Source organism: Gasterosteus aculeatus, chromosome 3 (genome assembly GCF_964276395.1).
Source record: "Gasterosteus aculeatus chromosome 3, fGasAcu3.hap1.1, whole genome shotgun sequence".
Classification (NCBI taxonomy): domain Eukaryota; kingdom Metazoa; phylum Chordata; class Actinopteri; order Perciformes; family Gasterosteidae; genus Gasterosteus; species Gasterosteus aculeatus.
Window position 1 is genome coordinate 3,128,615 of NC_135690.1, and position 27,247 is coordinate 3,155,861.

At 46.8% G+C, this 27,247-nt stretch overlaps 1 protein-coding gene across 2 annotated transcripts in view; it reads left to right on the forward strand.

The window, feature by feature from the left end:
- The first annotated feature begins 1,110 nt into the window (after positions 1-1,110).
- The window catches only part of cdh24b (cadherin 24, type 2b), a 124,153-nt gene continuing 98,016 nt past the window's right edge, over positions 1,111-27,247 (forward strand). Inside the window, exon 1 of one of the 2 annotated variants that reach the window (XM_078098698.1) lies at positions 1,111-1,414. The gene's annotated coding sequence lies outside the window, so the exon portion shown is untranslated. The remainder of the gene's footprint in view (positions 1,415-27,247) is intronic. The other variant, XM_040171024.2, reaches the window with a different exon arrangement.

Below are 27,247 nucleotides of genomic sequence, written 5' to 3' on the forward strand. Positions count from 1 at the left end.
AGATGGCGAGGTGTAATTTGCTCTTAAGTGATAAGGACGAAGTTAATAGCTTTCTGAAATGGGACCGCGTCGGCGATGAAGGCGGACTGATTAACATGAATATAATAATGTTATCATTGGCCTGTAATCAGGTGATGGCTTAGTGTTGATAATGATGGTGGTGGCACCTTTGAAAGATGGGTAATGACACACAAAAGGCCCATACGTATAATGCCGTTACAGGGCTGCAAGAAAAATGAGATGTCATTTTTGTTAGAGGAATGTACGTTGAAGATCCCCCGAAGAGTCTATGCTAATTTATGTTTATGCAGTAAAGACATGATGTGTACCTTCTGACAAAAGCACAAATCCCTCTCCTTCCCCCTAGAAACAACATCTATTTTAAATGGTACAGTGTCTTCGTCCTTGCTCATCTCGCCGCCTTCTTCTCCGCATGGCTCTATTGGCACATCACTACGTTTCTTGGCACGTTGCCAATTTTGTCTGTCAATCAGTTGAACAGTGTGAAAGTGTGTGCATGTGGTAGAAACAAAATGGGGGCCCAACGTCCTATTTGTGCACTAATATGGTAAAAAAAGCACACACACAAGCAAAAGAAACACAAAATTCTTAAATGTTATATAAGTGTAAAATCAAACGTTCCAGATGCTCTATATATGACAGCAATGATGGATGATGACACTCCTACCAAAGCACTATTTGTGTAGCTCTATTATAAGACTATGAGGTCACTAATTAAACATAAAAATACCCTCGTTGTAAGGGTTCATTATAAATAATCCCTTAATGTTAATGAATCTGTTAAGTATTTACTATATATAATTTACTTGACATGATTATTAACGTAAAACCTCTTCTTCTTCTCATTTGGAAATGGTATCAAAAGTTGTTGTTGAAACATGTTAATAATATTTGTTACTAAGGCATTAGTAACAACATATAAAGTCTTTATTAAAGGGTCGTACTGTTACTCTTACTGAAGACACTCGTCTTCACAGCGTGAGTTATTGGACAGTGTGACATTGTAGGAAATACCAGAACCGTCCTCCTTAACTCATCAATATTATGCAAATGAGTATCCGTACCGTATTGATTTTTGGCTGTCATCATGATGATGATGATCATGATGGTGGTGGTCGGTTGACGCAGTGGTAAAAATGACTGGTGATGATGGATATTGTACCAATACGAATCACTGCTGAGGGAGAGAGGTGTAGAAAACGCACTTTGAGATTTTGAAAGGCACGTTATTGAGAGAGAGAGAGAGAGAGAGAGAGAGAGAGAGAGAGAGAGAGGATAACAACGTTCCTCCTTCTTGGGCTCAGTTTTGGGACCGGCTGACGGGCTGAACGGGCGACGGATGAAGAAACTTGGCACAATCACACCGAGATCCGACATTCAGAGGTAAATCCAGGTCAGTTTGACCTGAAAGCTGATGATCCTGTTATTGTGAACACTTACTATTTACATGTTTTGTCGGGCGGTCGGGCTGACGGGAGATCGGACCCAGTTCGCCCCCTCGCTTAGCATTTTGGATTCGCGTTTCTCTCTCTGCTCTTTGGCACCGCCGCGTGACATTCAGCACAGCTCACGTTTGGTTTTAAAATCGCGATGCGTTTCACTTAAAATACTTCAATGTCCATTCCGTTGGCTTCTGTTAATTGTTTCGGCGGCGTGTGGTTTGCGCGCACGGGGGACCGAGTCCGTGCGTATTTGCGAGACCGCGCGGTTTTTTTTTTTGCGGGAATATTTGTTATCACAAAAGTAGACCCCTTAAAGCTCTATGTGAAGACGGTATGTTTATTGCGATAATGAGGAATATCGCGGCGGGACAGGTGGACGACATTGAACACACGGTCCTGATTGGGAGTTTTTTTTTATATATGTGGCCATAATAGCGCCATAATAACTGTCATGAACACTTAGTGATCCGCCTATTGATCCATTCGTCGATCCTAAGAGATTTATAGTCTCCTACAACCACAAGGTGAGGAAAAGAAGCTGTCACTTTTTTTTATGTGCAAATTAGACCGACACCATATTTTTACACCTGCGAGCCGATTGCTCACACAAGGCGTGCATGTGCGCCGCACGCCTGTCTTGTCTGCAGCCTTTCGGTTACCGACCCTCGGCTGAGGCGGGCAGCGACTGCCAGACTGTCACACCGAGCACCGACACCCTGGGGCTTTTTTTTGGTAGGGGGGCAAACATTTTACCCGCTCGCCGTATATGCGCAATTTCTCCGCGGTTGAGCGCGTCTCTAATGAGGTTGATCGGCTCCGAGTCGCTCCAAAGACCCGGCATAATTGCATCCATTCATAACGCGACCTTATAAGTCGGTGATAGTAATAATGTGTGTGTTTGTGTGTGTGAAACCTTAAAGCATACATTGGCCTTCCGGGGAAATGTATTTGCTTGGATTTACGACCTGGCTTTTCAGGTCATATCGATTATTGCAGCCTGCTGTGTACTATATTGGTGTGAGCATGGCTCTGCCGTATCTATAGATCATTTCCAGATGATGGGGGGGATCTTCCGTTTGATACAGTCATCTTTTGCAGCCAGGGGAATTCTCAATCGTAAAATGTGTAACAATGTGTTTCAGCCTCTTGTTGATCATATAGAAACTAAACGAACACACACACGCACACGCAAACGCACACGTACACACACAATGGGCCTTAAGCGCCTTTAATGGCTCTGATCAGTGTGGGACATGTTTATGTATGCAGAAAGCTCATGTTTTATACATCACTGTCCCACCAGAGTAAATGGGTACAATCAGTTCAATGTGTGTGAATGCGGAGACTATATTTGTTTATGTGATCTGTCTGTGTATTTGTGCATATGTTTTTCCGAGAGTATCTTCCACTGTATGTGCCTCTGATTGAATGAGGACTTTTTGCAATTTTCTCTCGAGCAGCTCTCAGCATGCAATGTTCTTTTTTTTTGTCGTTGCCGGTTGTTGTTCTGGGAGAAAACAGCATGAGGGAGACAGGTGATTGGACTCATACCCTCTCCTCCTCAAAGGTGGTTATGAGAAAGAGGGAGACAGAAAGAGAGGCAATCTATGTGTCAGCATTTCGTTAGCGGTTGTTTACACCAGATAGCCCTCGTATTTACCCAGATGGAGATGAACAAGCAAATGTGGGGAGGGTGTGTGTGTGAGGATACATCAAGGGAGGGAGAGTGGAGGGCGAGTTAGATGGAGAAAAGGGAGGAGGGGGATAGATAGATAGATGCAAAGGTGTATAGAGGTGGATGGAGAAGGTGACGAAGAGGGAGAGACGGAAGAGACAGGTTGCCCTGAGTCCGTGACTTATTCCGACGGTAAAACTAGAAGCTGGAGGGAAAGAAGTTGTGGCCAGTAAGCTGACATTACTGTGTGTTAGGCCGACAACAAGGGAGGATCTGGGGATAGATGGTGAGAGAGAAGCAGCACAATAAAACCCCACCAAGGAAACATAAGGTGCATGAGTTTTTTTTTCGAGACAGAAACTAGAGAGTCAAGGACGCAGTGAGGAACACAAAATTTGAATTCTTTGAAGGTCTTGACTGAAGATTTTTCTAATCTTCCTCCACCAATCTTACACAACCTTGTTGCCTCTCCTGCCTGGAGTGCCTTGTAAAGTTTTGCCAGGAAGACAGATTATTCACTAATTACGTTCCAGAGACTCCACTCGCCGTCTTCCTTTCAAGACTCAATCAGACTCCGTCAATGGCATGCGCTCCCCCCATAAGATGTTCGAGGCACTTTGAAACATGCTGATCATTGGTGGGGGGTTATGGTTTCATGTGACTCCCTCTATGGGAAACACACATGCAGGAAACATGGTAACGATCAGTGAGCCTCCATTTCCTTTTGATTCCCCTCTAATGAGAATGGGAGTATCCCCAAGATGTGTACCCATGGGACTCCTCTCTTCCGACTGAGTGTGTGTGTCAGTCCGCGGAAGCGTACCATTCATTAGCTGACAATTCAGTGGAATGAATCAGACAACATGCCCTCCCAGGGATCCTCGCAGAGAACAAGGAAATAAATGCCTAGTACCGGAGACGTGAACATTCCCCAGGGCCCTTTGCACACAGAGATAATGTAATGGCAGAATTCCCTTTCCATTTTCAAACAGGAAAAGGAAACAAGGGGCTTCCAGGATCTCCCGTTGCCTAAGATCCCGCTTGTGCTCAACCTCTTCTTGCTTTCCAGACATGGGTAAAATGGAATGAGCTGAGCAAAAACCTTCAGCAAAGAACTTTTCCTTTGGTCCTCGTCTTTTGATGGGGGGGGGGGGATAAAACGCCTTTGACACTGCAGTGACTCTGTCGGAAACTGAATCTGAACTGTATCATCTACCAATTATCTCTCATGGGGAGTGACTCCCTTTAAAGTCCTGATGTGGGGGATTTTCTGCTATACCTCCCCTCGTTGCCCTTTGATAGGGATCGTGCATTGAAGGAGGTGAAGACACACGATTGCTGATGCCTACTTTTTAAGACTTGGGGGAGCTGGGGATTTGCCAAGGGGTTCCTCGGCACGCGTCTCTCAGGAAAAATGTGTGAATTAGCCTTCGACATCCTTCACGCTCTCCCCCATCGTAACCCTCCATGCACTGGTGTGTCTCCCCAGTGAACCCCGGCGCAAAGCCTCAAGCCTCCCTGCAGACTGAGGTTATAGCAGGGCTCCATGACCCCGGTTGGAGCAGTGCTGTGGCTAAGGCTAACACAGAGCCGTTCTCTCCTCGGTGGTGATAGGAGGGAAGGAGGAACGGGGGTGGGAGGTGGGGGGTGGTGGTGGTGGTGGTAATTTAGAGGAAATGGCCATGTCTAGCGGTGCAGTGTTCTCCCTCTGTGGAGACCTGTTGGATGGTGCTGCAGAGTCTGTCACGGTCCACATCTTCTCAGACCAGCCTCCACTGTTTACCCTTGAGGGTGGAGGTGCGTACGGAAGCACCTACTGGAGAGCCGAAACACTTGTCTGAGACTGAGAAAGACTCTATAATCATTGTATTCTCCTATTCCACAAGAATTGAAAGTTTGGAGGCGCTTTCTTATTCTGGCGTCAGCAGGGGGTCCCTAGCGAACTGAGCAAGGCGTTGGATTGGGTGAGGCTTCTCCCAGCTCGTGGTGGATAGATGGGATGAAGGTGGTAGAAAAAGTGAAGCAGCTCGCTCCACAGGAGACATTATTATACAGAATGGCGGGAGGCTGCTTCTGCGCAGAGTGTGTGTGTGTGTGTGTGTGTGTGTGTATATGTTTACAGTTACACTCTGCTGTGTAGAAGGGACGGAGAGAGAGGGCAAGAGGGCAAAAGAGTCAGACACAGACCGAGAACACTTAGATGACTGTTAGTTATGTGAATTAATCTAAATATACTTATTCTCTTAGTATTTGTGATGAATCCTTAAGTAAGGTAATGACAGAGAATGTATGAAATGGTTGTGACGGTTCCCTCGCTTCCGACAGATGTTTTTTTAAATATTGATTTGTCTTGCCCTCACGGTATGTAGCGTTGTTCTTCCGTTTGGTTAGCGCTACTACTCGTTCGACCGACTACTACCCCCCCATGACTCAGTCGATTGAAAAGTAGCTTGCGAGCTGAAAAAGTGTGGTCACCCCTGCTCTAAATCATGAGCCGTGGTTGTCGGAGGAGGAAGGTGTTCAAGTGAAGGACATGATGAAAAAACATGCAGATCAAAAGGAAGGAGGCTGCAATTAGCTTGTTAGCACTCTGAATCTTAAATCACGATATTTAATGTAAGATTTGAGCTTCCCTATTGAGACGTCGCATCAAAGTGATGTTTTGGTACAAGCAATTGGACAGCAGTTTCTCAATTTGATGATGACTTTTCATTTCCCTCCTCTTAACTATTTCTTAGCACACAGGAAAATTGAAGGCAGAAAGTGGCTAAGTTCACCATCGTTTTACACAATTTCTTTGAACAATTGAATTGAATTTTTTTGTGCATCGTCATTTCTTTTGGTGTTATTTATCGCATCTGCACCACTGCATGTATCCCATTAGCTGCCGACACGGCCATGACAGCAAGAAACTTACACTATAAGCTGCCACCCTTGACATAGAAGTCCTGTAGGAATTGAGTAAATCCTATTGTAATTTTGCCTTCTCCATGAAGATAATTGGCTTATTCCTGTGTTAAATAGCCGGTCCTGTAGGACACTGACTGGGCTTAGCATGCTTTGGGTAGATGGTGTGTCTGTTCCTCTGCTTCTTAGGGACTTACAGGCACATTACATTCTGAATTACTGTATGACAAAGATGAACTGATAGCTGTGCACATCCCAGAACTCCTGTTCACGGACTGATATGCGCTAGTGTCTGCATGAGCATGCGTTTGATTCCCGCAAGGTGCCCGCTCTCACACTGTCTTTTTTCTGCTGTTTGATGTATGAAAAAAAGTTGCACAGTCAGGTAATCAATGCACGTCCAAGACTTCAGAACTACATTTCTTCATGCCATGTGAGGCTCTCGATTTCATGGCTGAGTCAATGCAACATTTTCAGGCCCTCTGTTGAGCTTGGATGTGGGGAAAGTGTTGCTGGAGCCCTACCTAAATCATTATCCATCCAATGCCATCTGTGTTTCACTCCGTTACTTTGAAGATCCCTCCCTCATCAGTTCCCTGCCTAAAGGAAACACGTCAGATACGTGCGCTTGTGCAAACAAGCTTACATGTGGCTCAATTCATAGTGCCTGTTTTAACCCTGTAGTTTCTCAGTAACGACTCCTGCAGCTGCTGCCTTTCTGTTTCTTGGCCTCCGGGCATCTGCTTAGTAATGATCTCGGCCCCAGCTGATCCAGCAGCAGGAGGAGGGGGGGGGGACAGCAAAACGCTCAAACCAGAAAATGAAAGATTCGAAGATGGATGAATTGTCAGCAGATGTGCAACTGTTTGTGAATGTGTGTGAGTGTGTGAGAGAGAGGGCATTTAGCTAGCACGCATAGTTTAGGACATGACCGAAAACTGTCGTTGGAGTGCATCAGGAAATGGATGAAAGGGAGATTTGCCCCGCATGTAGCGACAGAGGAGAGAAATGAAGGTTTAAATGCTTTATCTGTTTGACGAAAAAATGTTTTCCTGATGTCTGCTCAGTCGAGCAAAGATAATCGAGAGACGGCAGCGGCGGCGCCTGTTTGAAACCGGTTCCGCGTCTCGGCCTAAACGTGCTCGGACACGCTGCAAAGACAAATGGTTTGAAAAGCAATTTTTTGCAGAGGTTGACTGATGATATTGAGCAGATGAAATGGAACACCTCGGGGAAGGGGCTTTTTTTATAGCTAAAAATACTGAAGCAAAGGGAATGTTTGTTTCATGCTCCTTCAAGTGTCAAATTGCATTGATAAGCACTGTGATCTTTTAGCTAGGTGGGACGTACCTTAACATTCTATGTGCAAACTGTCTTTCCTAACCCCCACAATCCCACATGCGCATCAACACGTGTCCAAGTGTGCGGTGCAAGGGGCGAACCGCAGACAGCAAAGGTTCATCGGTGGCGTGACGACTGTAGCGCGGGTCAGTCACACGCGATACTTCAGCTCTGTGATCTACTTGAGCGGGCTTTTTGATGAATGGCCAATTAGAGGCAGACTCCTCAAGCCTGGTGGCTGACTGATGTCTTTTTAATGGCACTCCTGTTTCTTTGATAAAATGCAAAATGAATCATCGATACCCCCGGCCACATAGGAGCACCGAGCACAGAGTGTAATTGTAATTGAGTGTGTAACAGCGCTTTGGGGTCGAAGCTGTGCCTGTCTGTGTATGTGTGTGAGCACTTTTGCGGTAATGGTGGCGGTCGGTCCATACTCAAGTGCACATGGCGTCCTTTTTTTCCGAAGCATTGTATATATATCTCTATATACACAATATATACAAATTCACTTTGTGCACTTTGTTATATGCATCTTTATGCCTGTATCTGCATTATGTACCCAGATGGAGGATGGAGTGTCATTGTCAATGATTTTTTTCGTTTGATTAAACGCATTAAAACGCACTTCAATTATATTTTAATACATTTTCTTTTCAAAAGTGATTTTATATGCTTGATTAAGGCTGCACAGATGAAAAGACAAAAAAAACAGAGCTGCTTGAAACTTTCAAAGAAAGTCTCTTTTTTTCTCTATTTGCCAGCTCTTCAGGAAATGGCCGAGATGTATCTGCCGCTCCTCTCAAGGGGGGCCATGTCGGGGGAGGGTTTACCCGAAGCTGTGAAACCATACGACAATTTCAGCAAGCAGCTAGTATCTAGAAACAAGGACCGTTATCCCCCTCCACCCCTCCACTCCATCCCTCCGCCCCACCAGGGAGCATTTGGAACACCCAATGTGCAGCCAAGATGTTCGATACGCCGTTTATTTTTTCTCTTCCCCTTGTTGCTCAGCCGATGGGGACGTCTTCGCCTCCCCGGGGGAAACAGAACAGGTTCAGGATGAGGGTGATTAGTATTGTCAAAATGTCACTGGAACCCCCCCCACCACCCTTCCTCCCAATCCTCCCACATGCAGCCAATGCTGGAGGCTTTGGGACAATAATCTTATAATTCACTGCGCCAATCTGCAGGAATGTGTCGTTTGTTCCCGTCTGCCTGCAAATTGCACATTCACCTCGAGGCCTCGGAGTCTCCGGTGTTCCACGTGTGCCTTCCCCGGCCCACGTTCCTTGGCGGCAGGCGCACAATGCGGACGCCGCGTCCAACTGAAATTGCCGACCAGACCTTTCGCACTTGGTCACAATGGATGCCTGCTCGGCAGGTAAGGCACTTGGGGAGATGGAGAGGGAATCTTATTTTGTGGATGTAGACTTCATAAACATCATTATCATCTCCCCGACCTTGCGTCGCCGCGCTGTTCAGCGGCGACCCCAATTTTGTCGGGAACCTTGAATGGTGATGCGCGCGGTCTCTTGAGGGCACGTGGGCAATCGAGTCAACAAAAAGGGATTTTCTTTTTTCCTTTCTAAGTGAGCGGCGCGTGCGCGAGAGAGCGTGCGCTACACAGCTTCCGGGGTATGTGCGCTGACTCAGTAATCTCTGCTGCTCGCTGCCCGGGATCCGTCAGCATCTTCCCCCCAAACAAAGTTTTCTGACTGTGCCTCTGCCAGATATAAACTATGTAGAACATTAGTGTAACAGCCCACGCTCTTAGAATACAGATTTGTTCTTGAGTGCACGCCAAGCGGCCTCTATATTTTATGAGCCTTCTCTCTACTAACATACCGTCTTGAGACTAATTATCACGGTTGCACTCCAACACAAAGCTCGTTTATTATAGCATTGACATCACATTTGTTTTGGCTTGCACTACATGGAGGGGACTTCACAGCGCCGCGACGCTGGAACCATGTTTGGAGCTCGTCAGAGCAAGCCATCGGATGGAGGGTCCGTTTCATGCTGTGAGGCAAAAAGGTTGTTTGTTCTTTACAGTCTTCACACTCGTCTCTCTTCAATTGGACTGTAATTCCATTTTTTTTCTCCCCCTTCTTCGTGCGTCAAGTGCTGCTAGACGCACAGGCACTAACACACACACACAAACACACACACACACACACACACACACACACACACACACACACACACACACGCGCACACACACACACACACACACACACACAAAGCAGCCCAGTGGGGAGTTAATTCTTGGGAAGCCGTTTTCCTATATTGGCCTACAAATGCCTAGATTAAAAAAAAAAATGGAATTATTATTATACTTTTACCCCAGCATATTGATTCTGTACACTGATTCCAGCTATTGTTATAAAAAGAAAGAAATGAAAACTCCAAAAAACGCCAAATAATAATGTCTTGGGATGCATATCTTAAGAATTCAACCAATCCACAAGTAAATAAACTATGTGCCAACTTCCTGTCTAGAGCCACAAGTGTGTCCACAGCGTATCCCAGCAAGCACTGGGGCGGAGGGCAGGAAACATCCTGGGCAGGTTGCCAGGGCTATATCAGAGTGAGAGCAGACAGACAAGCACAGACCCACAAACGTTTTAATTCACATCAACAAAAAAGAAGATGAAACGGTGGCTGTTTGAACTTTGGTGCTTTCAATCGAATAACCAAGAATATCATTTTCATATTGTGTCTACATGCAGGGAATAATGGAAACATCTTAGTGAACACAAAACTATTCAGACTACAAAATGAACAAATCCCTCCCGAAAGTCCCGTTATAAGTCGTGAGGGGAATTTAAATGTATACATTTAAAAATAAAATGTAGCCAATTACACTTTCTTCTGATGGTGGGCAAAGGCAAATCAGGAGTTTCGTACAATGTACTGTGAAGCGTTGTGACCTCCACAATCTGCTGCCAGAGCTCCAAATTACTCCAATCCGATCAGCCATTAGGTGTGCAGAGCAGTCACGGCTAATGCTGCTGTGCAAAACAGCTTTCTATACTCGATGGAAACTGGGGTTGGTTGGGTGGGTGGTTGGGACAATGAATAACATGTACTTAAAGGAGCATCCAAAGATTTTGGCTTAATTGATCTTTCAAATCCAAGGAGGCTGCGAGCAGGTTTTGAGCAACAGAGGCCTTTTTGGGGTAATTATTGGGAAATTCACAGGCTGACAAAATATGGCAATAAGAATCAGTCTTACACGCTAGTCTTTAAAGAGCCCCCCCACGCCACACATACAAAATCAATATACGACACATATTGTTTTCATGGAGAAAGACGAGCATTGCGTTGCAGGTCTCGGCTCTCCTGTGGCTCCCCTTTGTTTAAATAACACAAATGGTACATCATTTGAAAGCCGGCGGCAAGGCATAAACCCCAGTATAGCACAGCAGGAGCAGATTGTTACTATAGCTGCTTGACATTCCTCCTCACCCACAAGTAAATATATCTCAACTGTATTGAAATATTAATCACATGTCATCTTGTGCCCGACAAGTGTTCGTTCACCTGTAGCCCGGTGCAGGTTTTGCAAGAGATGTTTTTCATCATGGCAGCATTCCCTCTGCGTTCGTCATCCGTGATTACAGGCTTGGTTGAATTGGCTCATGCATGTTATGGTCACTTACGCCTGAATACTTGTTGTTGCTTCATTCCCATGCACGTTAATATATTCCACTGTTCTACTTTTGTCTCTTGAATGCCTCCACGCAGATATGCTGGAATGGGTTGACATGGCGCAGGGGTAGAGAGGGTGCGGAACCGCAAGGTTGGTGGTTTGAGCCCCGGCTGCTCCATGTCCTATGTTGAAGTGTCTCTGAACAAGACACCTAACCCCTAATTGCTCCCCGTGCCAAAAGCCATGGGTTAAAAATGCATTGTAAGTCGCTTTGGACAAAAGCGTCAGCTAAATGAGCTGTAATGTAAGTGTAATGTAATGTAACATATTATACATGGCAAATGTGCACACGTGTACCCTCTACTGGGGAAGCTGTAGATAAGGTGTGTGTGTGTTCTGTTGTGATACATCTGGGGTTCCTGACAGAAACGGGCTGAGCGAGAGCCTGTTTCTGTTGTGCTCTGTCACTCTGATGCTTCTTCCACATGCCCGCCTTTCACTGTGTGCTTCCGCTAGCTGTTAGGTAACCTGATGCTTCCGTGTGTGTGCGTCAACACCAACACACTCTCGCACCGTTAAAAGGGTGTCAGCGAGGCCCAATGTCATGCGTTTGACATGACATCGGGTCCCATGGAGGGTGAGAGATTTAAAGGTCTTGGAAAGCAGCGACGGTGTGTTGAGTACAGCAGACGGAAAAGTTCAGTTGACAAATGAGGCAAAACTGGGGACATCAGCACGGGAGATAATGTCTACGGCTTCCGAACGATTTCCATTTTTTCTTACCATCCTGGGGTAATATGTTTGATAAAAAATAGTTTTACTGTGTGTGCGTGCAGGTTTCCAGTGGGGGGATTGTATTCCGGTTGGTCAATCCTGACAGATAACAGACCGCCGTGTTCGGCACATCTATTATTGAGGGAACAGGAAATTGATCGTTGCCCTAACTTGGAACCCTTCCTGCGTCCCTCCCTGTGATACTTGTCTTCCATCTATCCCGTCATGCCGTCGGACTCCTCGCTGCCCTTGTTTTCAGTCATCCAGTTACTTTTGTGCCCTCGGCCTATATCTCTCCACCTCCCTGCCCATCCCACTTCCTCCGCAGTGTTCTCTTTCTTCTCGTCTCCCCCTCACACTCGCTTCTCATTCCTAAAAGGGAAATTTTGCCGCGCTCTCTCGGTTTCTCAATTAGTGGCATAATTTCACTTCCAGTTGTCTGGCAAGCTCTTCTTCTGTTGAAGTTGTTATTCCACAATGTATCAACAGAACTCTTCCCCCCTCAGTTTGCATAAGTGAGCTGGAGCCCCGTCTCACCCTCCTTCCCTGTGTTCTCCCCCTTCTCCTCATCATCTAGAAGTCACGACTCTCGCACACCTTTGATCGCTTTCCCAGGGACCTCTTCGTTGCACAAACTCAAGTGTTTTATCTTTGTTGTGTGACAATTTGACTCAGGAAAATACCGCACACCGCCAGCCAACACGGCTGTTAGCAGCGGCAGCGCGGAGAAGAAGAAGAAAGCCTAATTTGAGCTCAATTCATCATCATGGCAAGATTGCCCCGCATTTATTGATAATTGCTTTTTTCCGTTTAAAGGGACGGCGTTTAAACCGCCAGTCGTGTAAACATGAGTGATGCAGCTGTTGCCGCAATTAACGTCTCACTTTCCATAATGAAAGGATTAATCCGCCAGCAAATCTCCCGGCTTCCTTTCAAATGCCAAGCCTCCATTCAGCTGGCTGCCAGTGGAAGGAAGGCGGGCCGTGCCGCATAGAATTGGGCTATCTATAACCAGCCAAAAGTCACATTCATTTGCTCAGCCAGGGTGTCACATCATCAGAGTCCTTTAACTGCCGCGGAACAAGAGAGACCCTTAACCAACTGCTGTTTGATGATTTCCTGGGCAGCGCCTCGCGAGCATCTGTTTTACAAGCCAGCCCCTACACGGCGCCACCTCCACCCCAACCTCCCCCACCAACACCACCTCCCCCGCCTTTCTCTCCCCAAACGCGCTGTCGCCTTTTGTCACAACCCCTCAGAATGGACGCCAGGGAGCTCTTTGCCAAAGACAGAAAGTGAATAGCTGTCTCCCGTTGGTATAAGATGTGTCCCGGCAGCTAGAGATGAATGACAGCCCCGTTGACAACGGAGCTGAGCTCAGGTCCAATCTTTGATGCCATTGATCTCGATGCATTGATCACTCTTTTTTTCTGTTTCTTGAAAGACCGAGACAGAGGACAGGTGGGGAGGAGACCAGATAGATCAAATCCATTTCAAATGCCAATCACCCTGCTTTTCCCTGGTCTGGCCATTGATCACAGAAGGAGGAAGCGCTCGTCAATGTCAACATCTCCTCAAGCTCGGCTTTTAGATGTTAATTGTGAAACATGATAAGGGCCATTTTGTGTTCCCACCGTGTTTCTAGAAACTAATAAGGAGCTTTGAAAATAAAGTTAAATTGTCCGTCAGGCCTTTGAAGAAGCACAGCGTTCACGCTGAGAAGTGATGTCGTGCTTGTATTAGAATGAGCTGTTGCATACGAGCTTTACAATCACTGGCTCATTCATCAGCTGTTTGGCTACCATCAATCATAATCATCCAGGTGTGCAGCACTGCAATTATAACCTGACACCTCTCACTGTCGCACTGCCTTCCCCAGCAGATGCTTCCCTGTGGCATGCGCTGTGTTTTTGGTAATAAAGACATAATGTCCATATAATGTTTTTTTAAATTTTTTTTTATCTCTGCTGCGATGCATACGAGATCCCTCAGAGACGTCTTTTAAAGCTAACATTGAACCCTTTTCTACAAACACCTCGAAGTCTGTCTTTTCACTCCGGTTCTATCTGAACGTCTTCCGGTGGAACAAAGAGCACAAAGAGATAACTGATTACGATTATGGTTAGTCGAGGCCGCGGCTTATAATTATAAGCACAAAACGGATCATTCTTAAACTTTAAACCAAACAGCCATTTAGCTTTTAAATGAAAGTCACATATCTATTATCACAAAACCCTGCAGTAGAGCTGCTCTATCGTTTCACTCCACAAACACCAAGAGTTTCTCCTGGAATCGGACTGAAACACTCCTTTGTGGGAGTTGTTTTTTTGCACCAGGTTTTGATGGAGCGCTCTCACAAATGAAATTCAAAAGCTAAACTACTATGAAATGCATCAGTTTATGGTTAACTGTTAATATGGACGGATCTAGGGGACGATAAAATGGACGTTCAGCCATACAAGATTATTTTGCACAATGCAGGGATTTTCCCTGATCTGGTAAACCAGATGTGTGTTCAGCTTGTGTCCTGCTCAGCAGCTCCCTAATGAAAAAAGACTGTCAAACACATCGTCTACATAGTAACTCCTGCTGTACACACAATGCGTATTTTGTGTCCAGGCTGTTCGGCATTATTTATGGCGGTGGTCCAGCTGAAGTTCCAACCAATAATTACCAGAATTATATTAGTCCATATTAGTGTGACATGTCACATTAGGTTAAAAAATACTGCAGCATACCTACTTACAGTATTTGATTGATTTCGCGGGTGGGTGCTACGCATCCCTGACTACGCCTGCCAGTTGGGACGGCGCAGCGGTCAGCTGTGACCGCCGTAGAAGCAGTGGGACAACATGAGCGGCTGAATATTGTTTGGAGAACCTTAAAAGTTTGGAAGTCTATTGTAAAAGGCGGCTAACCTCTCTCTTAGAAATATTACTGTATGGAGGTCATTTATATGCTCCATATGCTTGGTTAGTAGTCCATCAATTGATTATGAGTGCTCTCCCTGAAACAACCATTATTGGCTGGGTGTTAAGTGGCTGCTCTCTTGCTTGAATGATTGTCTCTGCGGCGGTTGGACCCACAATAATTTAAATTCATTATTCAGTCTTATTTCTTTTTGCTATTTTTGGATCTGTAGCGTGTCGTGTAAGTGTGTCGTTTGCACACTTTGAGGTAAGTATTACAAGTTGCAACTCGGAGGCTGATTGTTGCACACAGGCAGCTACAGAGACTTTCAAATCAGGCAAACGTAGCTTTCTGTGTGTGTTTGCGCCTCGTGTACTATTTTTTTCCACTTGAGCAAAATGAAGTGATATTATAGTTCCAAACAGCATGCGGATTCATAAACAGCTATTGTCTTGATCCTCGGCTCCCACTTATTTTTTGTCATCATTAGTGTCTCCGTATCGCCGGCAAATCCTCTCACAATCCCTCTGTTGTAATCTCAATTGAGAGCTCTCCCTCTGACCACCGCAGTAGCAAACTCATTTTAAAACCCAAGATTACACAACTGCCCTTCTCCGTATCTCAACCTCTTCATCTGTCACTCTGCAGCTCTCTCCCTGCTAATCCCAGCATCTTATCTCTCAGCTGCGACTGTGTCCCAAATGTCCACCTAATTCATTCCCTTTATCTCTCTCTCTCTGTGTCTCTGTGTCTTCCTTGACTTTGCCTTTGTGCTCTCTACACCACCCAGCCTCCCCCCCCTTCTCACATTAAGGGCCTCAGATTGAGGTTATTAGTTTGACAGGCGATCATCAACAGAAGCTACAAAGTGTAATGGGTGCGTGCACGCACTAACACATGCACGCTCAGCACAAAAGTGGGTGAACACACACACACACACAGACAGTCTCTCTCACGGCTGAATGAGCTTTCACTCCCCTTTTCACTCTGTCTGCAAAGCGAGAGGGAAGGAGAAAAAAAGTATCCAGCTTTGGACCCTGAGCAGATAGAAACTAATGACTATCTGATTAATTCATTAGCCCGACACGTTATTGCCCAGCTGCTGGGATCATTGCTGTTTACTTTTTTATTATGGACCGACCCCAGGTAGGCACTCTGCTTGTGACACTCGGGCTTACGCTTTCTTTTTCACTTTTGTCAGAAGCCTAAGTGAAGAAATAATAGCAAAAAATAATGATGTTTTCATCAGTGGGTCTCAGTGGGTAGTTTTTTTTCTCATCTTCATCAAATCCTTTGTCTCGCTCTCAATCCCTTGTCTCAGCTGGCCCCATCTGTCGTGGCGGCAGGACTTTTAAAAATTCTTATTTTGGCTGAGGACGAGATAAACCAGGACCCGCCCCCCTGCAGACCTCTGTGCGAATTTAAATTGATCCCCGGGTTGATTGGTGATTAGGCGACCACTAAAACTGGAAAACATACCTGTTTTTCAGAGCACTCCAGCTGGCCGCGGAGTTCGGAGATGAAAGAGCAACCGGCTGCGAGCCGCAAGGTTAGCTAACTTGGCGCGGGAAAGAAAAACAGCCAGAACAAAATGGATTTTAAGAGCGAAAAAATATATAACAGTGTGCCGAGCAGAAAGAGCTGCCCTAAATGAGAACAGTCACCTGTGGGGGGGTGATAAGAGGCAGCAGATGGATGGAGCGATAAGTAGACAGATGGGTAGTTAGATAGACGGAGAGGGGAGGATTTGCTGAGATGGAGAGGTTGAGAGAGATGATGGGCAGATTGGGTAAGGAGATACGGGAGAGACCGAAACTTTCTCCCTTTAGCGAGCGCTTTGAGGCTCACTGTTTCACTGTCAGTCGGCCTTCTCACCCTCTCTTTCCTCCCTCCCTCCCTGTGTTACTCACCCATCTCCTCCTCCTTTGCCACCGCTGCACTCACAGTATATATTTATAATAGAATTAGGCTGCTCTTGTTATCAGCGGAGCCACGGAGTGAGGCGAGATTGAAACAGCGATTTCCAATTTGAGATTGTGTCACACACGTCTCCCTTTTGCCCAGATAGCATCGAGCAATCGGCGCCGCCATCTCGCTCGCTCACTCTGTCCCTCTCTGCCTCTCTCAGGCGTCTCGCGGGCCGACTATTTTGGCCTCGCCTTCCGCACACGCAGGGCGAACATCTAAATGCATACATGCTCCCCTTCTCTTGTCACTCCGGATTCCCTCGGCTTCTCTTGACAGTTTATCTCCTTGTCTCTTTCCCTCTCGTCCGCGGATGCAGAACACGTCTCTCGTTCTTCTCCCGAGTCACTTAGTTACCTCCGCGTGCAGCAATAGCTTTTGCTCGTTTCTTTTTACACTTTGTGTTTCTGTCTTCTCCCACTCCTCCCACACTCGTCCACTCCTCCTACCTCCTCTCCTCCGTGGGCTCAGTCTCCTCTACCGCCGCCGTGCGTCTCTCTCCACCCACTCCACCTGCCTTCGCTGCAGTTGCCGCCTCCCCTTCACCTTTCATCTGGTCCGGTGTCACTCTCTGTCCATCCCCCATAAATATCCATCCTCCCTTCATCCTCTGCTCCCTCTCGTCCTCCTCTCTGCTGCCTCAAGGCGTTAGATCCCTTTGACTTGTCTTGTCAGGTCTTTGGATTTCTGTCTCACCTCTAGAGATGTATAGTGTGTGTGTTCATGCAGCACAGGCCTCGTCGCTTGTGGCCGCGTGCGAGGTCATGTATGAGCCTCTGTGTGTGTGTGTGTCTTTGTTAGTTCTTTCACTGGTTCCAATGGCCAGAGGGCTATTTCTCTTCAGCACAATGCCAGAACTACTCCACCTTTTGAAAAAGCATGATAAAAGTGCAGCCTTAACACGCAGGCCCTCTTTAATATCCTTTTCCATTAGTCATGCGGCAGGGTAACCTTGATTTTCCCACTTCAGTTCATTTCCCTCTCATGTGTCTTATTCTTTGCTGAGCATCGCCCCCAGCAGAATTGGAGTCCACACTGTCACTAACTGCCCTCAATAACAAATGGACTCAATAACACATAAGTCATTTTTGGATAAACGAAAAAGAAATACCATAGAACAACAGGCGGAACATGACCTGTTTGTGGGATATTTCAGGATATCCAACTGATTCATTGCAGTGTACAGGTTACACTGATAAAAGCTAAATCCTATTAAGCAACCTATTTACACGTAACATGTAAGAAACCAATATCCCTCCCTATCCGAACCTCTATACAACAGGGGTCTGAAACTCCGGCCCGCGGGCCACATCCGGCCCGCTGAGGCGTCCGGTGCGGCCCTCCCCGTCGACCGTACCGTTCGCCGAGAACCCTGCTATACAATAATACACTTTATAATCCTGACAAATAAATTCAGATTGCGTGAGCTGTATAGTCTTTGAGTTGAACCCTTCACTAAAAAGAAGCGCGTGTGTCTCCTTCATGAACTGAAGACGTGCTGAATCACTGGAACCAAAGGACACGTCCCAGGTCTGCGCTGTCAATTGTTTGCCTTCATTAAAAACGGGGATAAATATCTTTATTATTTATTAAAATAAGTTTTTTCAACACATGGGTTGAAAGTCCCAGGACGTTCAGACCTGACCTCTACAATGACAACATTTGCATGCTGTATACACCCACGTGCGCGTGTGAATGTACACGTGAATGTGTGCGAGTGCTCTCTCCTTAGATTTGCTCAGCTGTGCTCTAAACAGCGTGTGCTAAAATCTGCAACTGAGCACACTTTCATCTCCATAGTTCCTTAAAGCTTGGCACCGGATAATAAGATGTGGAACCAGTATTATAATGTCAGCTGTCAAACGCCCACGTGCTTCTACACAAGGTTGTGCGTCTGCTTTTAACTGCAACGCGGCGAAGATGCTGGTTCGCGTCAGGGAAGCAACCACTGCTTTATCGCCGTCGGAGGTCCACTGGCTAAAGTAACTTTTTACCCTAAAGACTGCTTGAGGCTTTTCATCTTGTAGAGTTGTCAAAAGACAAGACGAGCCGAAAAAAATATTCTGGTGGTTCATTTCCTGCTTCCTTTAAAACGACTGCAGATTTCTCACTTTGTGTGTGTGTTGTGTGTGTGTGTGTGTGAGTGTGTGTACGCCCATATTACAGAGAGATCCTTCGAACTGAGCTTGTCATTAAGACCAAAGAGTACAAATGCCAATGTTTAACTTTCTCTGTTTTGCCTTAAAGGTAGTGCGTGGCATTTGAGGGCATCTTTCGAGGGCTAAACAAGTCCTGACTCCAGCTCATAAGATCACCATTGGAACAGACACACAATTACACTAAACCACCTCGATAGGATATGTGATCATATAGAAAACAAACACACACACACACACAGGATATGCACTAACATAGTGACAGGTTTAGCCATGAATGATGAGCTTCTGACGGGGGTGATGCGATTACGTTGGCTGTTTGTCCTTGGATACCTTACTCCCCCACCTGTCTCTCCCTCATCCTCCCCTCTGCCCACCGCTGCAATCCCTTCCCCTTTGGAGGTGACACTTTAAAAGGTTGATAGCTCTTTGGCCGACTCTCAGAGCTTCAAATCGATGGCTGGCAGGGGGAGTGGCATCAAGGCACGGCGGGTGTCTCACCACTCCGCGCGCGGGAGTTGAACTTCGGCCACCAGGTGAAGGGTCTTCTTCCATTTGTTGCCGCCGCCTGTTTTGTTTTTCTGCCGCTGGTCTGATACCAGCCGTGCCCGTGTTTTATCTGAGGACAGACAGGTTGGAGTGGAGTAAACTGTGAGGATAAGTGGACACATAAAGGGCTACAAAAAAAAATACCCGACAACATCCATGGGTATAAAAAGACAAAATCTTCATCACTCCTCCTCTTCAACTTGCTGTTTCCTATTCCTATACAATTCAGACTGCTCATTCTGGCTCCTAGCTACTTCTCTGCTCCTGAACAAAAAGCGGCTGTTTTTGGTTTGACAAATGGTGTCCGAGATGGACAGCTGATTGCGATGGAGCTGGAGACGAGAAAGACACGCAGGGAAGGCTGGCTGTGCTCAGCCTGCCGCTCGGTACTTCCAAAATGTCAACCCTGTGGTTACTAGCGATCTCTACCTGCCTCCAGTCCAGCTCCCGCTGAGTCCCCTCCCTTGGACAAGGAGCTCCAGCCAGGCTCTGCTGCTTTCCTCCCCTAAGCAGCCTGGTCTTGGCCCCCGTGTTGAGCCAGCCTGGCCTTGGGGGGAGCCAGGAGCTGTGGAGCACGGATGGATTACTATCCAGGGGTAAAGCCCAGCTTGAGGTGAAATGGGTGGTATGGGAGAGGGGAAGCAAAGCCCCCTGGAGATGTTGCATCCAGCCAAGCCTGTTTCCACACCGGCTCTGTACACCCCAGGACTCAAACCATGGAAGGGACCAGGGACAAGAAGTAGGGACAGCATGAAAAACACACACACACACACACACACACACACACACACACACACACACACACACACACTTCCCCATTAGAGACACATTGTCCCAAGGTGTCCCAGCTTCATTCTCACCTTCCCATGTAGTGCGTCCCCAGCCATGTTAAATGGCAGAGCTGAGATCAGGAAGCGTTAAAGTGTGAACAGTACAAATGTTATAAATAATCATCAGTCGGCGAGCAGCAGCAGTGTGGAGGCGAAGCCGTGAAGATCTCAGAAGAGAAACTAAGAGATTTTCAATTTTTAAAAATATTTATCCTCACTGCTATTGCAACGGGGAATTACAGGGTCGGAACATTTTCTCCACTACAGTAAGAAATGTTATTTGCGTGATTGTAAGTTCAAACTCTTTCCAACAGGAAACTTTTCTCCTGGACTCTTTGCACTGGTGGCTTTGGGAAGCAAGTGCGCAGATTCTCAGGGGGAAAATGTAGACTTTCAGTCCACTTTCATAAAGCCCCCCACTGTCACCCAATGCAGGCACTGGATTGTGACCCAGCATGCCGGGCCTTCAGGGCCCTCTCCTCCCCTTTCTCCTTCTTCTGAGCGCCCTCCCCCCTCATATCGCTCCATCTCCCTGAGTCTTTATCACCAAAACACAGCACACCACATTTTAATCATGCCCCCTGAACAGAAGACACTTTTCCAATTAATGGAACTGCCGTCTCAATGCGGTGTGGCTCCGTGAAGCCGCACTGCGCAACCGGGGCCCAATAAAGAACCGCCGCCGCTTGATGTACGACCACCTCGCAAGTTTTTTGAATGTGAACAAGATGATTTCCCTTTTTTAAATAGAGAAATGAAAGGTGAACGAAAGGCTATTGGGAAGAGGGGGGGGGATGAGTAATGTGCCGGTGAAGCTGCTGAGTGGCCAACAGTGGTGGTCTGTGCTCGTGCCTATCAGCTCTCTTGGAATAATGTAATGTATGAAATCGTAAGGCTGTGTATTACCGAAAAAGAGCAGGCACATCAAGCAGAAAGCCGTTGCTGATGAACAGTGAAAGGGGTCAGAAACTGCTACTGTCACTCCAGACTATGTCATTGTAACAGCGGGATCTATTGATAGGTCATGCCACAGTTATTGAGTTCTACGTGCGGGTTTCAAAGAGGGTTTCCGATGCCTGGCACCTTAAACAGTCAAAGGAGGTTCTGCATTGAATGGAAGCATTGCAGGGTTCTCTGTACCCAGGTGCTTTGATTCAGAGATATATTTCCCTGCTTGTATTTTTAGCTCTGGGTTAATTCCAGCTGAGACGGGGAACTATCACGTTTCCCACAAACACAGCGGAGGTGGGGGAGACATGGTGCTGTGTGCGTGCAATCATAGTATACACGAGTCATTTGAACTGCAGATCAGATGTATATGTTGCAAAGATGGGGAGGGTTTAAGGCGCTTGTGTGTATTGATGGGTAGACTCACAAAGGCACAAACAGCCGAAGCCCTTCCCATGTTACCTCTCCTTCCCCCGCCATCCATCGGCGGGACGGCAACCAGCACGAAGCCGCTTCGCGGGACGTGTTTGTAAAACAAAATCATTTTACCGAATGCCTCACTAGTCTCGGATATACGTTGAGTATTTTTATATATAGGCGAATTAAGAGGGAAATGGCGTCTCTCCGGCGCCGACGGGGAAGGTTGAACGGGCGTGTTAAGCAGAGGTAATTGAATGTATATGTAATGGTGTGCGGGGGATTAACCCCTCGCACCTCTGCTCTCTCACCCGGCCGTCTGGCAGGGAGGAAGCTGTTGTGCTGGTCTGGATGTATTTAGAGTCTGCGAGACCGCCACAGTTGAACTCAGTTCCTAGTTATTTATCATGACTGACGGGTGGGGGGGCTCGACAACTTTCTGCGTGAGCGACTGTATTATTTCCCACAGTTAGGAAGCCAACTGGGGGCTTATTTATGTCCGTTCCTGCGAAAAAGACAGGAAAAGCCTGGAATTCATTCCTCTTATTTTTCTCTCTCACTCTTCCAGGGAGGTTTTATTATTTTTAAGGAACACGATGGGGAAGAAGAGATGTGGAGAAAAAGGACAGATGTTGGAGTAGATCTCAACTCGTCCATTATGAAACAGCAGGCGGACATTTGGTGCAACAGTCTTGATTCGTACTGATTCGACTGATTCTACAACCTTTTTTATAGTAATATGAAATCTCTAAAGCAGATCAAAACCTTATAATAATCTTTTCAGCTCTCTGTACGCATGTGAGACCCTTCGTCTTTTTGGCTGCAAAACTTTGTGGACATCACCGCCTGCGAGTGTCTCTCAGAAGGTCGCGCCGGGAGACACGGGCGGATGGTCGTCGCGGTGGAGATGTCAGAGGCGGGCCATGCGTTCCGCCCGTAATTGGTTTTGAAGCATAATAGAGAGGAGGGTCAAGATGGCATGAGCCAAGGTCAACCGGTAAAAGGAGGAGAGAATAGACGTAGTGAGATGAGGTCAAAGGAAAGGTGGGAGTGAATTTACCCAATGAAAGGATACGCAAATCTTGTGAGTGGAAAATGACAGGAAGTAGAAAGAAAGGAAATATGAAAGAGGCTCTGTGAATGAGGCAGAAAGTAAAGAATAGTACTGTTAGTGGCTCCGATGGGAATTTGTCATCCAAATTAGCAGGTGTGGTGGCGGGCGTGGTTTTGGCTCGGCTGCAGAGGGGAAAGAAAGGGGGAGTGGCTCAGGGAACGGTGCCAGGTGGAGGTAATCATTATGGTTGTCTCCATGTTTTAAAAACACACAGTAAGAGCGATCGGCGGCAGGAGAGTCATCAGATGGGAGAGCTGGACGCCGAGAGTGTGGAAATGCAAACGTGTTGACGGGAAATCTAAAATAAAAGAAACGTGTGCTGAACAAACCTGCTGTGGTCATTCTGGAACCCTAAGATCCACGCAGGTTTGACAATGCATTGGAGAAAATCAACAAGAGGAGAAAGTGAGAGGAGGGAGTAGAACAAGCCAAAGAGTGGACGGAGGCGTAACGGAGGGAGATGAAGAAAGAGAAAGTTGGAGAGGCAGAGACTGAGAGGTCTGCTGGGTCTCCGTTTCCACAGAGCCACAAACCCAGCTAGTTCCCACCAATTACATCCATGTCAGTGTGGATCCAACATGCAACAACCGCCTAGAGGGGTGCTCGCTCTCCTGGTGCACACTCAACAACTCTCCCTGCCTGCCACTTTCTTCACCATGCACGGATACACACACACACACACACACACACACACACACACACACACACACACACACACACACACACACACACACACACACACAGATCCACTCACACGTGCAGTTGCTGTATATGCAAATATCACACTTGCGCACTTAATAATCTCATCACTCCTGCCAGCTTTGTCTCTCTTTGTCACACACATAGACACACTCACGCACACACACACACACACACACACACACACACACACACACACACACACACACACACACACACCTACCAGCCAGTCAAACACAGTACCATCCAGAATCCACTAACACAAACTCGGCACACAAATCTCATCTGTCACTTCCCTCCACTGTCTTCCAATTCCATTTCTCTCACTCGCTTCTCCTCAGGCTCTCCATCCATCCATCCACCCACTACTCGTCCCATTCTGTCTGCACACACACACACACACTGACACACGCACACAACGCTCACTGTTTGTGCGTGGGTCTCGATGCGTGCGCGTCCTCCTCTCAGATGATAGTAATAAGGACGGTGATTGCCTGAGAAGGAGACGAGGAATGGCGCCTATTTATGCTCGTGCCTGTGACGGCCAGGCGGCGAGCTAGAAGTAGTTCCTTATTAGCCGTAGCAATAACAGCAACACTCGGCCCTTAATTGAATGAAGAAGGGCACTGGCAGCCAGCCTCACCATCCCGAGGTGGGTGAGTAGGAGAAAATAAAAGGATGGACAGTGCGTGGGACGGCGAGGTAGAAAGATGACGGAGAAGCTGAAGAAAGAAGAGAGAGTGAAATGGAAGTGGGTTGTTGCCTAGAGTGAGGGAGATGGTGTAAATGCAGAGCGAGAGAGAGCAACAAGAGGGGAGAACAGGGGACATGAGGTGAGGTACAAAGTGTGAAAGGCAGTGGCCCAGATAGTGCTCTAGAAAGAGCAAGACGAGGCGCGCAAAAGAAGCATGGACAATTAGAACATTATTATTGAGTGGAAAGATTAATAAATAATTGACAACATTCTGTTTGAGTGTCAAAGAAGGGAGATATTATGGTTATGAGGCAAAAAGGGGGCTGTCAAGAGAGGGGAGACAGACACAGTCACCCAGAGAGAGCAACGCAAGCACAAGGAAGGAAATGCAGACGTACAGAAGGAAATACAGACATAGGGAAGGAAATACAGACAACTACAAAGAAACAAATTACCATTTCCCATTTCCATGCAGATAGGTTTTATTTAGTTTGTTTTAGGCTGTGAGATAATCGAGACACTTACTTTAATCCAAATACTATGTGTAATGTTCCGCTCTGTCCTAATGGTACGTTCACATCACAACGTACCATAATAGCTCCACATCCAAAGCTCCCAGCATGCAGAAAACATGCTAGCAACACATTGCAGACAGGTCCTGTGATCAGGCTAACAACGTCATTGCTCCTGTTAATAACGTAAGGTGCGTTTCCGATGCCATTTCTCTCGATGCCAAAAAAATGTAGCACTTAGATTTTTTTCAATTCATCATGGGGGAACAAAGTTATTAATCAGGGTCAATCAACGCATTGCCTCACGTGAAAAAAAAGAAAACATAGAGGAGTGAATTGAATAAGGAAATGAGGTCGCTCCAGCAGCATAACCCGTCCACAGCTTAACTTGATTCCTCAAGCTCTGCTGCATTAACCCAGGACTGACTAAGGCGACACGCTGACCCAGCATTCGTCCGCGCCGCCATCAGCTCATCCATTTTAGTGCAAATCTCATCTCTCTTCAACATTTCCCTCTCCTACAATCATCTCATTCCCTGTAGCTGCCCCCCCCCCCCCCCACCCCCAAAAGGGTAGAAAAGAAGAGGAGGACTCAGGATTACCAAATGCCAATCTCTCCCCTCATCCCTGTATCTTTTTAACTTTGTTGCTTTTCATCATGAGCGAGCACTCCTTATCTGTTTATCCCACTCTCGCTAATCTTCATTTTGCTTTCCCTTTTTTTATTACCTGCTTCCATTGATTGCTCTCTGTATTAAGGCCTTTTGTTGCCTTTATCTGACTCTTAAAGTCTCCTACTCTCATCTCTTGGCTCCAGGTTTCAACTCAATTGTATGTTCTTTTGCAGAGCCGATTGAGTGCACTTTTTCAATTTATCACGGGGAACAAAGTTATTAATCAGGGTCATGTAACGCATTGCCTCACATGAAAAAAAAAGAAAACACGAAGGAGTGAATTGAAGAAGGAAATGAGATCCTAAGAGAGGACAGTTAGGGGATATGGCTCTGATGAAAGGAGGAGTGACAGGGCCGCAGGTAGGGAGCTGAATATTGATATAGCGATGATGTCTGGAGTTGAAGAATGGGAGGAAGAACGAGCGAAAAGACAGACGGGTCCGTCAGCCTGCACCCGAGGTGGCTTAATGACGGAGGGAAGCTCCCTGGAGGCGACTGCCGCAGCTGCCCGGGATTGTTCATGGCCGACTTCACTGCGAGGTGGCTGAGGATCACCGTGATATGTCTCACCCGTGTTCTTACGAGAACAGCCTCTCATCAGACCCCCGCCCCTCCCTAACCCCCCTGCCCCCGACCTGCTGGTGAAGGTGTCTGGGAGACGAAGTCGGGGGGAAAATTGTTTTGAGAAAAGGCGGCCAAAAGAGTTAATATTGAGTGTATTTATGGTCCTCTGAAAAATAAAAGCATTCGGCTGGCCTTTGCTGTTGGGAGCTGTTATGATGGATCTTGGGTAATGGAGTTTTGATGGATGAGTGGTGTCTGGCCAGTGCCGGGGTCTGGAGTGGAGGGTGGAGCATGACTGACTCCACATTGATATCCGACCACCATCTCCTGCCTCAGGCGCTACGTAACCCACCGTTTAATTCTCTCCCTGAATTGTTTAGGTAGGTAATATTGAATATCACATAACATTTTTTATAAGTGCTTTAAAAACGACTGAAAACCTGCAGAGACGAAACCACAGAGGAGCCCTTTTAAATCCACTTTCCGTGTGATCTCAAACATGCAGATATTCCCTTTTGGCCCCCCTCTTCAAAACTGCAATTAGCCGAGGTAAAATGATAATGTTTTTGACTTTAGCGTCCCATTGGTAAACACTGCCGTTAGGATCAATTAACCAGCGGCTAATGAGCAAAGTGGGGGGCTGCCTCGATATTGCACCACTGTTCATTGGCGATTTTTAATTAATGTGTTTTTGAAGTAAAAATCACAAAAGTTTTTAACTCTTTTTCTTTTTCAAATTTGCGGGAAAGGGAGGGGTGGGTTGAGATCAGAGTGTTAATTATAAAGCGGGGGGCTTTAATGTGAGGAGGATTTGGACTTTTAATTAAAGCGTAATTCGATGCGACCAACAGACTTGAGTTGTGTTGCGACGCGTTGTTTCTTCCGTCTCTCGGCCTCGGTTTTGCAGCCTTCCATTTTCTGCCACTCCCGTATGTTTTTTGATGTCTCCCTCCTTGCAGGGTGTTGCTATCAGAAGCCGGATTAGGGACTTTGGGAGCTCCGCTCTGAAATGGTGGATGATGAAGCCTGGGTGGGGGAGGACAAGGAGACGGAAGGAGGAGGGCAAAGAGGGGGGAGGACGTCTCTGTCACTCCATCGCATTCCCAAGATTGAATTAGTGAGCTTTGGACAAATCAGAGCCCTTTTTGGACGTGTTCCCAATGTCGCTTTCTCCAGTTTCCCTCGTTTGTTCTCTCTCCATCTCTCCCCCCTCTCCCCCTCCCCGGCCCTGTCTGCCCGCCTCCCCTCCCCGTCTGCCCTCCCGTAATGGCGCATATGAATGTTTTCATAGCAGTGACAAATTAGGCTGAAGTGATTAGCGTGGTGTGAAAAGGGATTACACACTGTAGCTTTGCTGATTTGTGAAACAGATGACCTCTACCAGCTAGACTTTGGTGGGT